We start from the raw sequence: 14,531 nt of genomic DNA on the forward strand, positions 1-14,531 counted from the left end.
AATAATAATAATAATAAGGGTTTCATGTTAGCAATACAAGACCAGGTCATTAATACACGCAACTATAAAAAACACATACATAAAGACAAAACAGTGACAAACGATTCTTGTCGACTCTGTTCACAAACATCAGAAACAATCCAACATATAATATCGGCATGCACACGACTTGCACAAACTGAATACAAACATCGACACGATCAGGTAGCTAAAATCATACATCAAAAATTAGCACTTAAACACAATCTCATAACAGATAAGACACCATACTACAAATACACGCCACAGATCATACTCGAAAACAACACACACAAATTATATTGGGACAGGACACTACTCACAGACAAAACTATCCACAATAATAGACCAGACATTACACTTATAGATAAAACGCAAAAATCCATTTGTATTATAGACATTGCCATACCCAACACTAACAACTTAACTAAAACACATGCAGAAAAACACCGCAAATACACCGATATAGCTATCGAGCTTAAGACGCAATGGAGAATGAAATCTACTGTTATAGTTCCCATTATTCTTAGTGCTACCGGAGTTATACCAAAGACAATACACCACAATTTACAACTATTAGGTTTAGACAAAAACACATACAAACATTTACAAAAAGCAGTCATTATCAACACATGCCATATTGTTCGTAAATTTCTAAACATAACACAAGATACTACATACAGAAATGATCCACAACGTATACATGTAAACAACAGCACTCCCTCACAACACGGTACACAACATACTGTAATATCTCCACCTCTAACCCAGACAAACACACAAATACAACTTACCGAACAAACAAGTACAACAAATGATACAACATATACTACATTCAGAGATTCACCTCTGAAGCAAACCACATTATCACAACCCATTAGTATTCAACCCAAACGCAAAAGCCTAAACAGCACTTTAGACTCACAACATGACACACAACATACTGTAATATCTCCACCCTTAACTCAACCAACCACACAAACACAACTTCCTGAACAAACAAACGCAATAAATACAAGTAACGCAACATGCACTACAAAGACGCCCTCGCCCAATATAGTTACACGGCCTAGCACAGCTAAAAAACACAATACTCTTTCCTCTCAGAAACACACCTCGTTATCACAACCCACTCGTACTCAACGCAAACGCAGCAACCTTAACAGCACTAGAGGCTCACAAAATACCGTAATGTCTCCACCAATAATGCGAGCAACAACACAAACACAACCTCTAGAACAAAGAAACACCATAAATACAAGTAACGCAACTTGCACTACAAAGACAGGTCCACCCAATAAAGTTACACGTCCTAGCACAGTTAAAAAACACAAAACTCCTTCTTCACATAAACACACCACGGTATCACAACCCACTCGTATTCAACCGAAACGCGAAAACCTTAACAGAACTACACGCTCACAACATACTGTAATATCTCCACCAAAAATCCAAGCAACCACACAAATACAACGAGAAACACCACAAATACAAGTAACGCAACTTGCACTACAAAGACAGGTCCACCCAATAAAGTTACACGCCCTAGCACACTTAAAAAACACATAACTCTTTCTTCACAGAAACACACCACATTGTCACAACCCACTCGTATACAACCGAAGCGCAAAAACCTTAACAGCACCACAGGCTCACAAAATACTACAATATCTCCACCAAAAACCCAAACAACCTCACAAATACGACCTCAGGAACAAAGAAACACCATAAATACAATTAAAAAACACAAAACTCCTTCTTCACATAAACACACCACGTTATCACAACCCACTCGTATTCAACCCAAACGCAATGCCAAAGAAACACTTACACAATAAACTCTATTTAATAAAATTACAGGAATTATTATAATGATATTTTTGTTTTGTTTTCTTCTTTCCTGATAGCGTTGACTATTGGGGCCATTAATAGCTATGTTGGTAAGTATGAATTACATACTATCTCTAGATTTCCAATGTGAGTGTGTGAATATTTATTTTATTTTTTATTTTTTTATTTTTCTTTAGAACCCTACATAACTTCACCAGACACAGACACAGACACTAATCGTTACTTGATTTTAATCCGTGCGATTAGTTAACCAGGCTAGACCTGAGTTCTCACAAGAAACACCGACCATAATAATAATAATAATAATAATAATAACCTCACAAATACAACCTCAAGAACAAAGAAACACCATAAATACAAGTAACGCAACATGTACTACAAAGACAGGTCCATCCAATAAAGTTACACGCCCTAGCACACTTAAAAAACACAATACTTCTACTTCTCAGAAACAACCCACTCGTATACAACCGAAGCTCAAAAACCTTAACAGCATCACAGGCTCACAAAATACTGCAATATCTCCACCAAAAACCCAAGCAACCTCACAAATACGACCTCAGGAACAAAGAAACACCATAAATACAAATAAAAAAAAAACTCCTTCTTCACAGAAACACACCACGTTATCACAACCCACTCGTATTCAACCCAAACGCAAAGCCAAAGAAACACTTACACAATAAACTCCATTTAATAAAATTACAGGAATTATAATAATGATTTTTTTTTGTTTTGTTTTCCTCTTTCCTGATAGCGTTGACTATTGTGCCATTAATAGTATGTTGGTAAGTACGAATTACATACTATCCCTAGATTTCCAATGTGAGTGTGTGAATATTTTTTTTTTTTTTTCTTTAGAACCCTACATAACTTCACCAGACACAGACACTAATCGTTACTTGATTTTAATCCGTGCGATTAGTTAACCAGGCTAGACCTGAGTTCTCACAAGAAACACCGACCATAATAATAATAATACTCTTTATTATTACCTCAATTGCAAGTTTTGGTGAAGAAAGAAATTACAGTTTAGGTATCAAACAATTAAGGTAGTAAGTGGCGGAGTTCAGCATAGCTTTTTTCTAAATGATCATACTAACGAACTTTGTTTGAGCTGTTCTTCCACTCAACCAGTTAATACTGCTTGTAATTTACATACTTAAGTAGGTAAGTGTTATCTACTATCGAATCACTGACATCAAATGGCATTCAAGTTAGAGAGAATTGTAAAGGTATTGTTTGAGAATGACCTTGAAAGTTCCAGGGTTTCTAATTGCTTTCAAACGTTCCGGTAGCATATTATAATCTTTAGCAATATTGTAGGAGAACGACCCTTTATACTGTGATGTCTTATGGAGAGGTATGGTGAGAAAGTTTTTTTTCCTAATATTTATATTATGGACGTCTGTTCTAAAAGAAATATTTTCGAACAAGTATGGGGGTTTATGCGTGATTAATATGTTATGATAAAGTCCGAGTCGATGCAGTTTTCTTTGGTTTTCCATGTTCAGCCATTTTAATTTATTGAGGGTGTGTGATATCCTTTCATATTTACGTATTCCAAAAATAAAACGTAAACAGCTATTTTGGACCTGTTGAATTTTATAACAGGTTTGTTTAGTTATGCATGGTCCGTAAACGGCATCACAGTAATTTAAAGGTGCCAGCACTAAGGAATTAGACATTAACGCTTTTGGGTTTTGTGGCAGCACATGCCTATATGAATATAAACGCCGCAAATTATTATATGATTTGTGAATTTTTGAGTTTACATGGGTTTGGAAGTTTAATTGGTTGTCCATGTATAGTCCAAGATTTTTTACTACATTCGAGGGTTTCAAACGATCACCTTTAAATTGGATAGATATTTTTTCTTCGGCAAGATTTCGATTTGACTTTGTACCGAAAAATATCAACTGTGTTTTTGCGGTATTCACATTGAGACAATGGTCTTCTGCTGTATTTACAAACGCGGCTATATCTTTGTTAATAGAGTCTGCAACTGTACTAATTTCTTTAGGAAGTATTTTAAAATATATTTGACAATCATCAGCATACATGTGAATACTGCCTAGTTTTAAAGAGGACTGTAGATTAAGGGTATAGATCGAAAATAGTAGTGGCCCGAGTATTGACGGTATAATGAGAGGCGAAGTTCAGCACACGGAGGTACATTTTTTTCATATCTCCAATAATAAAACAAATATACGCTTGGACACGCAAAATTAATCACATTGTACAGGGTGTGTCAACGATTGTGCGGAGTAACTTAATGCCTTGAAGATAAGATTTTTTTATAGAGTGCTTTTGTATTATGTTATGGTTGAATATTCTCTACATTTTAAAAATATTTAGATTTATACAGGGTGCACTCACAATGTAGGGTGCCAAAATGATACATTTTTTTAAAATAGAACCCCCTGTATTTGAATGCATTTTTGAATTATACGTGTAATTGTACGTCTTTTTTATTATATGGTTAATATCCGGAAAGCTAGTAGTTTTAAAGATAATTCGATTTTTAAGAAAAATTGCGCATTTGCAAACGTCAGTAGATTGTCAAAATTATTACATCGATTTTGAATCCAGGTTTTATATCTTATCCTGGGTTAAGTAAAAGTCAAATAAATACATCTACTATGAATCATTAAAAAAATAGCTTACAGGGTGTTTTTTTTTCTAGATCCAAAGTTACAAAACTTCATCTTAAAAAATCTCACTTTTTTAAATGGAACACCTTGTATATTTTTCTGTCATCATTTAGCTCCTCCAAAACCCTTCAACTTTAGATAATAATGTCCTATACCTATCTGATAGTTTTCGAAATATCTTGGTTTTCCTGGGTTTTATATTCTAATCTTAAATAAGTTATACGTAATTTACATAATAGTGAGGTGGCCATTCAAAAAAAGGCAATTTTTATCTGCCTCGTTCAACGCTAAAATCATATTTATTAATTCATTTTTCTAATAATTCATTTAAGTCTATAAAAACTGGAGAATAAATTTGATAGTAAAAACATAAACAAATATCTTGGTTTTCCTACTTTTTAGATTTTAATCTGAAATAAGTTCTAATTTACATAATAACGAGGTGAATATGAAAAAAATGAAACTAATATCACTGACTGGATGACAGGAGTTAAATTAAATTTGCTTTGTAGTCAAATGTTTTTACTTATTCTCCAGTTTTTGGACCTAAAATAAATTGTTTAAAAAATAAATTAATCGATATGATTTTCGTTTTGGACGAGATAGATAAAAATTGCCTTTTTTTGCATGGCCACCTCATAATATAACTTATTTAAGATTAGAATATAAAACCCAGGAAATCCAAGATATTTCAAAAACTATCAGAGGTATGTATAGGACATTATTATCAAAAGTTGAAGGTTTTTGGAGGAGCTAAATGATGGCAGAAAAATATACAGTGTTCCATTTAAAAAAAGTGAGATTTTTAATATGAAGTTTTGCAACTTTGGACGTACCAAAAAGAACACCCTGTAAGCAATATTTTTAATGTTTCATAGTAGATGTATTTATTTGACTTTTACTTAACCCAGGATAAAAGATATAAAACGTGGAATCAAAATTTAAGTAATAATTTTGACAATATATACTGACGCTTGCAAATGCCCAATTTTTCTTAAAAATCGAATTATCTTTAAAACTACTAGCTTTTCGGATATTAACCATATAATAAAAAAGACGTACAATTACACGTAGAATTCAAAAATGTACCATTTTGGCGCCCTACTTTGTGGGCGCACCCTGTATAATTCCAAATATTTTTAAAATGTGGAGAATATTCAACCATATCATAATACAAAAGCACTCTATCGAAAAATCTTATCTTCAAGGCATTAAGTTACTCCGCGCAATTGTTTACCCACCCTGTACTGATTGCGCAATGTCGACTCTTTCATTTACGGAGACTGTGCGAAGCCAACTTTTTGATTTATCAAGCTATTTCTTTGAGTTTTTAACCATAGATGCTTCTAGTCATATAGCCTTTCGGGAAGTGCTGATCTGTGCATGGAAAATTCGCTCAAGTTTCTAGCCTTTGAGGCGAAAATCTTTTTCTGTTTAATTAAAGAAATCATTTTCGCTTTGTTCCCTACTTTTCATTGAACTTCCTACACTAGCTAAATGCATGTGCAATTTTTGATTTTTTTAATCAAAATGACAAATGACAATCGGTGAATCGTTTTGAGACAATTATGTTCTTATGCTTTGACCCAAATATGAGACTGAAAATGTGCATGACACGACTAATGGAATGGAAATCCTGCTACAGGCCGTGATAAAACAAAGAACGGTACCTTTCCGAGCAAAAGATCATAAAAGACTCAGAAACTTTTCCTTAATTCGTTAACAGCGTCGGGATAATTATTAAAAAAATACAAGCCAATCGCGAGATAAATTGCTCGAGGACTTTTTAGCGCCGCAGTTGTATAAAGAATCCGTGGCCCGTGAAATGGTGCCAGGATAACGAATCCTTTGATGCCGCTGTTAGTAGCCTCGAGCGTCTCTAGCCTTCTGATGCCGCGCATCCGGGTGTGAAGGCGCCGCAATCAGCAATGGCTTCGCGCTTTGACTGCCATTATTAAGTTTGGATAGTAAACTAAACGCCCCAGGACAATTCCCGTTATGTGTATGACAGCTTTGTTAGATGCGATATTTTATACGCGTTTTGTTGTGTTTGCCGTAATTCCGCGACTTCGCGAGCATTCACTATCGGTAGTCAAAGCAAGGATGAAAATTATCTATCGAACGTCTAATGCACCACAAGAGTGGTTTGTTCGGTATCGATTTACGAACTCACATTTGAAGTACCTAATTTGCTTGCACATCATTATAGTGAATAGAATCTGATTTCAACAGATACACAGTCTAGGTAATAAGAATCCTCAAAAACAAAAAGTCCTCGAGCAATTTTTTGTTTATAACTGCTGTGACAATGCACACAAGCATTTCTTGGAGTTATACCGCATACCAGTTAAAATTACTCCCCACGTCTGCAGACTGTAATATCATATCTTTAGTACAATACCGGTCACCTCGTCCAGAGATGGATCCCAATTAATTCCCTGTTTCCATATCTTTTAAACTTTCGGTAATAAATTAACTAAAAATCTAAAAATAGGTAGGGATCAATCCGGAGAAGGTTTGTAGATTAGATTTGGTCTTCGAGATGGTGGAGAATGGAAGACTGAGTTATCCCCCATTTTTTACATTTCGTTTCGAATATCACACTTGTCCAAAGACCCAAAGATGTAGCATTTTCCTGTCACTTTCCTTTTAACTAGAAGTAACCGTCAATTCCAAAAGTTAAGTGGCACATTCCATCGAAAAATCTTATCTTCGAGGCATTAAGTTACTCCGCGCAATCGTTGACTCACCCTGTACATACGCACATCTGATTTCTACAATATGTGATGTGGCGTTTTTACTACAATAACCACCTGTGGTTAAACTAAAGCAAAACATCTATAAATAAGAAAGTCGACATTGCCCAGTTATTGCGCCTTAAATGGTCCAGATTTTACTTGGCTCACGCGCCAGAGCTGTAGCAGAGCTGCCGAATACAAAAAGACCGAGCTTAATAATATGTACTGTACAGTGTGTCCCTGGATTTAGATCACTGTAGGTACGTGCAATTGATCACAAATTTTTGAATTTCGTTTTGATGCTTTGAGATCCTGGCCTGCTTGATCTAAAAAGAATTTCAAGAACATTTTTACGTTTTAAAATCCAAGATGGCCGTGACAATTGAGAAAATAACGATTTTATGTTGAGGTAAAGTGCCATTTCGGCTCGCATTTCGGTCAATAATACGGCAAACTGTACTGCAAACTTTCACAAATGTCGGATCACTTTAACTATTTACTATGTAATAACAGATTGTTTAGATGTCACTTTAATTCTAATGACAAGATAATGATAATTCATTTGTTTTATTTCATAGAATACTTGTTTCTGTGGTTGCTATGGAAGACAAATCAAATACTAATTTAATGAAAGTGATCCGATGTTGCGAAATTTTGCATCAATTTCGTATTCTCATCAACTTTTCTTGACCGAAATGGCACTTTATTTCAACATAAAGTTACTTTTTTGTCAGTTGTCACGATCATCTTGGATTTTAAAATGTGCTTGAAATTCAGATCAAGCAGGCCTGAATCCCAAAGCATTAAAACGAAATTCAAAAATTTGTGATCAATTACACGTATAGTGAACTCAATCACGGAACACACTGTATTATAGGTATTATTTCATACTTTTAAAAATTTTGAAGTGACATGGTTCTATACCGTCAGCAATAAATATGATCATAAATAGAGAAGTTGGCACATTACTGCACCTGCGCACATCTAATGTTTACAATGTGAGGTGTTTTCCTTTAACAGAGGCATCTGCGACCAAATTACAAAAAAATATCTGGATAAATAAAATAATATTGATATTGTGCAGCTTACGCATTCAGAGAAGTGGCTGCAATAGTATACCCAACTTCGTTGGAAAATAGGTATCACAATACATCAATGTAATTGAGAAAAAATGCAAAACAATTGACGCTAAGATATACAAGGTGTTGCATTTAAAAAATACCAACATTGGGTCAAATCTCAGAAATGGTGGCCAAAAATTCGTTGTACTACACTACTCTATTGTACGTATAAATATATAAAATAGACACTTTTTACCTTTTTTCTAACTTATATGATAACATCCCAGAAAGTCAAACTTACGTACCACCCTGTATCTCAGAATAAACGTAGCTAAGATTGATTCTGTTGTGGTGTTGTGAGCTTCACAAAAAGAGTGGCACAGGGTCGCAAGTCTCTATATTTAAAAACAATTTAAAAGCTGTCTCGCCTAAAATAGGACACACCCGGTACATGTTGAGATACGTAGATACTTTTACAGACAGTTATCTACAGGGTGTACCTTTTCTATAGGTAAAGCGCTTCACTACGCGATTCCGCATTATTTTCTGATTAAAAAAGTCTGATAAAAATGTTTCTCGTAGATGACCCCTTAAGGAGATATAAGCCATCCTAGTTCGCACAACTAAGTACGATTCAGTACACCAAAAAGTAAAAATCTGCAATTATACCGGAATCTGAGGAGATGTAGAAGTATACACATTAATTTCCAAAGTACAGGGTGGCCATTTGAAAACGAAACAGAGCCTATTTTGGGGACGTCAAAACATTTACGAAAAAATCGAGTGATACCTTATTTTGAAGGTATTTTTATGTGGATTATAACCCTTCAGTTTTAAATCAATTTTATTTTATGTGCTTAAAGCTAAAATGAATCAAGTAAATGTTGAAAATACTGGCCTTCGACTTCCATTCAATAATACACGTTTTGTTCGAACCTTTCCCGTACATTTTGAAAAACTTCTGGTGTAATTTGACGACATTCATCAATTATTCCGCGAATTATTCTTTGTCGCAAGTTGGCTGACTACCATAAATTGTAGTTTTTAAATGGCCTCATAAAAAAAATCCAACGGATTTAAGTCCGGGGAATGAGGAGGCCATTCAATAGCTCCTCTTCTTCCAATTCATTGTCCTGGAAACGTTTGGTCCAAATATTGACGAACTCTTGCAGCATAGTGGGGTGGCGCACCATCTTGCTGAAATACTAGACGATTTTCCAAGTACTCGTTGTAACTCCAGGTACACCTCTCCTGTTAAATTGCCAGGTAAAAAGAAGGGGCCTACGATATGGTTACCAAACAACATAAATGCTTTTAGATTATTCTTACACAATCTGTTCCTTAATCGGAATTATACATTTCAGAATTGCAAAAGAATAAGAATCAATTAATTAATGTATAAGTCTTAAAATGGATTAATTTATAACAGTAATTATAAGCGCGAACTATCCATTATTTCGGCGTTGAAATTGGAACTGATTGAAACGCAATTTGATTTGCTTATATAGAAAACGCCGTTCTCCCTGGAGGCTCCCGAGTATTCTAGAATGTTCTCTAACAAACACGTCGTATTTCCCGGAAAGATTGCGTCACATCTGTCTTCGCTCTTTATCGCCGATTCTTCTTCTTTCATGGCGCCTCGGAATTTCTGGAATATTCGCTATAATGTTTCTTGATATAAATTCTACTGGTAATCGCACTATAAGAGCATCTAAAACAGTTTAGCCAACTACCACAAACGGAATTTTTAGAGAAATCATCTACACTTTGTTTTTTATCTGCATCATCGTTCGGAAGCAATTGTGATTGCCCCCGACAGGTCTGGCATTTTTTCCCAACGTTTTTCCAGTAGATTATTAGGCAATACTTCATTTTTAATATCAGGGAAATTATGTGCATTTAAAAAGGAAAGATCCATACAGAAATCTGTATACTTTGTGAAAATCTACCTTTAATCGATTCAATGGCTTGATTTTAAGAGTCTTAACATACAAATTCTCAATTTTCTTCCAATTTACTCATTTAAATATCCTTATTACTATTAGTTATTTTATTTTTAGAGCATATTTGCAAATTTGTGTCAACGGTAGTTTAGCTGGCTGGCAGCAAATGCGGGTCTGTAGAAAAACGCTTGGAGGAAGACAAGGAGTGCTACCGACGTCGTGTAATTAACAAGTTACTACATGATGCGGTTGGCGACATCTGGGAGCCATCCCGAAGCGTGTTGTACTAACGTGGCGATTTTTCCTTCTTCTTCTACAGTTTTGGTCCGATTGTGAGCACCTAAAAGTTTCTTAAGTGCTCGAATCGCGGTCTCTCTTTCTCGTGTCGCCAATAGAAGCTGGAGCTATGAGAAGTCCCCTAAAATTGAGTAGGTACTGTTTTGTGGAGGGTTTTTAGCAAGATCCACCAAAATACGAATTGCGGGTGAACGGGACGTCGGAGGTGGGCACCTACAAAGCGAATGTGGTAGCCTTCAACAAGATCTTATTGAGAGGACTTTGATAATATGTTATATGCACCGTCATCTTCGAATATTAATTAAAATAATTCCTTGCAATTAGTGGTGACGTAGCCTGGCTCTATATCTCTGTTTTGTGTTTTCATTTGAGTGATGCTGCCAGCCGCAAAGCGCTCATGGATCCTACCGGCCCACCGGGAAAGTTCCCGGTATCCCGCCGGCCCCATCCACCCCTGAGTTGCTGATTTCTGTCGAGTCACCTTTGGAATTTTTGTTTACATGGGAAACCGTTCCAAAGATGACTCGACAGCAACTCATTTATATATATATATATATATAAGCATTGAATTGAACCTTCACTCAACGATATAGGTAACTCATTCCATGTTGATATTTACAAATAAATCAATGGCTAGGAAATAACACAGAATATTACTTGTTTGCAACAGGCCCATTAGCTCAGTTGGTTAGAGCGTCGTGCTAATAACGCGAAGGTCGTGGGTTCGATCCCCCCATGGGCCAGATTTTTTTTTATAAATGAATATTTACATTAAAGTATATATTATGTATTACATACTATAATAAATTGTATCGCGATTTGATTTAATAGATTTTATTGGCATAATGTTAAATTTTTAAATAGAGAGAAACTTGTGCTATCGGATTAGATATGGCCAATCCGCTTCCTGTAGGTATTTATAATGAAAAATATTAATAGCCCCGACTCCCGAGCTCAATTCGTATTGACAAAAGAGGGTTCCAAATGTTATTTTTTGGTATTGTCGAAAGACGCAATTGTGTCCTGATGTGATGCTGAAATTTTGTTTGCTATCATTCCTTAATCTGGAGAAAATGAAGAGCCCATTACGAAATGTTGTAATATGCTATAATATTCAATGAACGGATAATAATACAATATACCAGACTAAAAGTGCATTATAATAGAATTGGCCGATTTGGACGTTGCAGTTCAAACTTTATTTATTAACTGTTACATACTTGAGAACAATAATATTACACTATGGCTGCCGCAGATAAAATTTCAGCAAGTACGGAGATTATAGGCCCATTAGCTCAGTTGGTTAGAGCGTCGTGCTAATAACGCGAAGGTCGTGGGTTCGATCCCCCCATGGGCCAATCGCTTTTTGACCCACCAAATTCCCCAACGTCTGCGACAAGAGCAACTCAAGAAGTCCCTGAAAGTACAGGCCCATTAGCTCAGTTGGTTAGAGCGTCGTGCTAATAACGCGAAGGTCGTGGGTTCGATCCCCCCATGGGCCAATCGCTTTTTGGCCCACCAAATTCGCCCAACATCTGCGGCAAGGCATCTCAAAAAGTCCTTGAGAGTGTAGGCCCATTAGCTCAGTTGGTTAGAGCGTCGTGCTAATAACGCGAAGGTCGTGGGTTCGATCCCCCCATGGCTAATCGCTTTTTGACCCACTAAATTCCACAACATCTGCGGCAAGGGCATCTCAAAAAGTCCTTGAGAGTGTAGGCCCATTAGCTCAGTTGGTTAGAGCGTCGTGCTAATAACGCGAAGGTCGTGGGTTCGATCCCCCCATGGCCAATCGCTTTTTGACCCACTAAATTCCACAACATCTGCGGCAAGGGCATCTCAAAAAGTCACTTGGGAGTGTAGGACCATTAGCTCAGTTGGTTAGAACGTCGTTTCAAATTTTAGCGGGTTGCGGTTAGCTTTTGGAGGAAGTAGACATTCTGGTGGCCATTTTAAACGTTGCCAGTTTGAGTTTATATTATTATTGTAGTGTGAAGTTCACGTAGAACTTGGGAGTTAAATACCCCACAAAATGTATTCTATTGTGAGATATTCTTTTGTAATTTTCATGATAGTTATTGCTTTTTACCAAGAGTAAACAGTTTGTATCAAACACACGCCAGTATGGAATTTGCATAATCTCTTTAAATATACAGGGTGAGTTTTTTTCATTTTAAGCATTAGGATCTCGGAAACCGTAAGACATACAGATTCGGTTAAATGAGGAAAGAGTTGTAGTTTTAAGTGCTTATTCAAGATATGCTTTTGTTTTTTTACAAAAATCCACAGATTACTAGATGTGAGCGAAAAACAGATTTAGTGATTTTTCATTTAACTGTTGTAGAATCGTTAGTATTAGAAATACAGAAATATGCAAAGAACAAAAATTGTAAATTTTTTCCACTTAGGTAATAAGGTACATTTATTAATATTTATTCTTCTTTTATAATTTTCAAGTGATAACGTAAACTTACATCTCACTAGATATTGTTTTCCATGGCCAACTCTGTTTACTTACCTCTCAATAATACGAAAATTACTGCAGGGCGTTTATTTATTAAAGTACATTTGACAAGCCTTATATCGTTATAAAGAGAAAAATTTGTCCTTTTTAAAAATGTCAAAGCCAACTATGACTACCATTTAAAAAATTTAAAGTTTGTATTATAACTCAAAAATTGTAAGATCTAAAAATATATTAGTATGTTCATCATGTTAAGCATTAAAATGTCTAAAACTTTTATTCGTGTCATTTTGTTGTATTTCTAATAATAACGATTCTACAACAATTAAATGAAAAATCACTAAATCTGTTTTTCGCTCTAATCTAGTGAACTGTGCATTTTTTCAAAAAACAAAAGCATATCTTAAATAAGCTCTTAAAACGACAACTCTTTCCTCATTTAACCGAATGGTTTCCGAGATCCCAATGCTTAAAATGAAAAAAAAACTCACCCTGTATATCAGTATCAGTTTGAGCTAGTATTTTTCCAAAATTTGATTACAAAGTTTTGACTATTAATGAGATTATCATTCAGTAGACAAAAAATTAATTCCTTCATGTTCTTAATCCATTTTTACCTGAGCTAGCCTGGGAAGTAAGTACGAAAGGTAGGTCCTAACGTCGGTACACACACAGCCAGAAAAATTTAAACATTTATAAGCAAACAGTTCAACAAATTTTAACTGAAGATTTTAACATGAAAAAGTGTGAGCGAAACGGTGTGATACTTGACATGGCATGGCTTTTTCAATATGACCCCGAATTCAACGCCGGTTGATGCACTGGAAAACTTTTCATAGCGTCAAACTGGGAAGTTTTGAAAACCCAAAGCGAGAAAGTTTGAAAGAAGAGGCCAAAAAGGCAATGGTTTCTGCAGGGGTTTCTGTAAAAGCTTAACAGAAACGGCTGCTTCCAACAATGGAAAATGATTCATAATTTTTACAAAAAAAAACCGTTTTACACGTTTCTGTTATTTAATAGCCAAACTTTGTATGTATGGGGGTGTTATTTTATTCACAAATGCGTTGTGCACCCAATAGGTGGCTCTAATTTAAAAATGCAAGGAATATTTTCCTTTCTTCCGTTTATTTAATCTCGCGGCGCTTTGTAGTAGTTTCACCATGTGGTTTATTTCGCCCGTAAATTCTGTACATCCCTTAATTATCGCCCTGCTAGCTTTGTATACAACTTAATGAAGGATAACGAGGGAATAAATAATATTACTCCCAAATTCGTAATTTTTCTCCGTCAATGTTACGAGTAGAGCGAAGTTCGCGATTTTATAAATCCGATAACGCCCATACGACAAATCCACTAATACAAATTTCCTCAACAGCTAAAATAAAATCTCATAAATTCCTGGACTAAGAGTGGCGGTTCCTGGGAAAACGGATTCCTACGAGTGCGGCAGGAAATTCGAGAGCTGGCACGGGAAAGAGTGAGGCGCGGGCGGTTTCCTGCCGCCGGGG

The 14,531-nt window shown here is 35.7% G+C and overlaps 4 non-coding genes across 4 annotated transcripts; all 4 read left to right on the forward strand.

The window, feature by feature from the left end:
- The first annotated feature begins 11,231 nt into the window (after nucleotides 1–11,231).
- Nucleotides 11,232–11,305, forward strand: Trnai-aau. Its single transcript has one exon. It is a non-coding gene; the product is annotated as a tRNA-Ile (tRNA).
- A 541-nt stretch (nucleotides 11,306–11,846) lies between these two features.
- On the forward strand, nucleotides 11,847–11,920 carry Trnai-aau. Its single transcript has one exon. It is a non-coding gene; the product is annotated as a tRNA-Ile (tRNA).
- Nucleotides 11,921–11,990: 70 nt separating this feature from the next.
- Nucleotides 11,991–12,064, forward strand: Trnai-aau. The gene has a single exon. It is a non-coding gene; the product is annotated as a tRNA-Ile (tRNA).
- Nucleotides 12,065–12,277: 213 nt separating this feature from the next.
- On the forward strand, nucleotides 12,278–12,350 carry Trnai-aau. The gene has a single exon. It is a non-coding gene; the product is annotated as a tRNA-Ile (tRNA).
- The last annotated feature ends 2,181 nt before the right edge of the window (nucleotides 12,351–14,531 follow it).

Source organism: Photinus pyralis, unplaced genomic scaffold (assembly GCF_008802855.1).
Source record: "Photinus pyralis isolate 1611_PpyrPB1 unplaced genomic scaffold, Ppyr1.3 Ppyr1.4_LG6, whole genome shotgun sequence".
In the NCBI taxonomy this organism is placed as follows: domain Eukaryota; kingdom Metazoa; phylum Arthropoda; class Insecta; order Coleoptera; family Lampyridae; genus Photinus; species Photinus pyralis.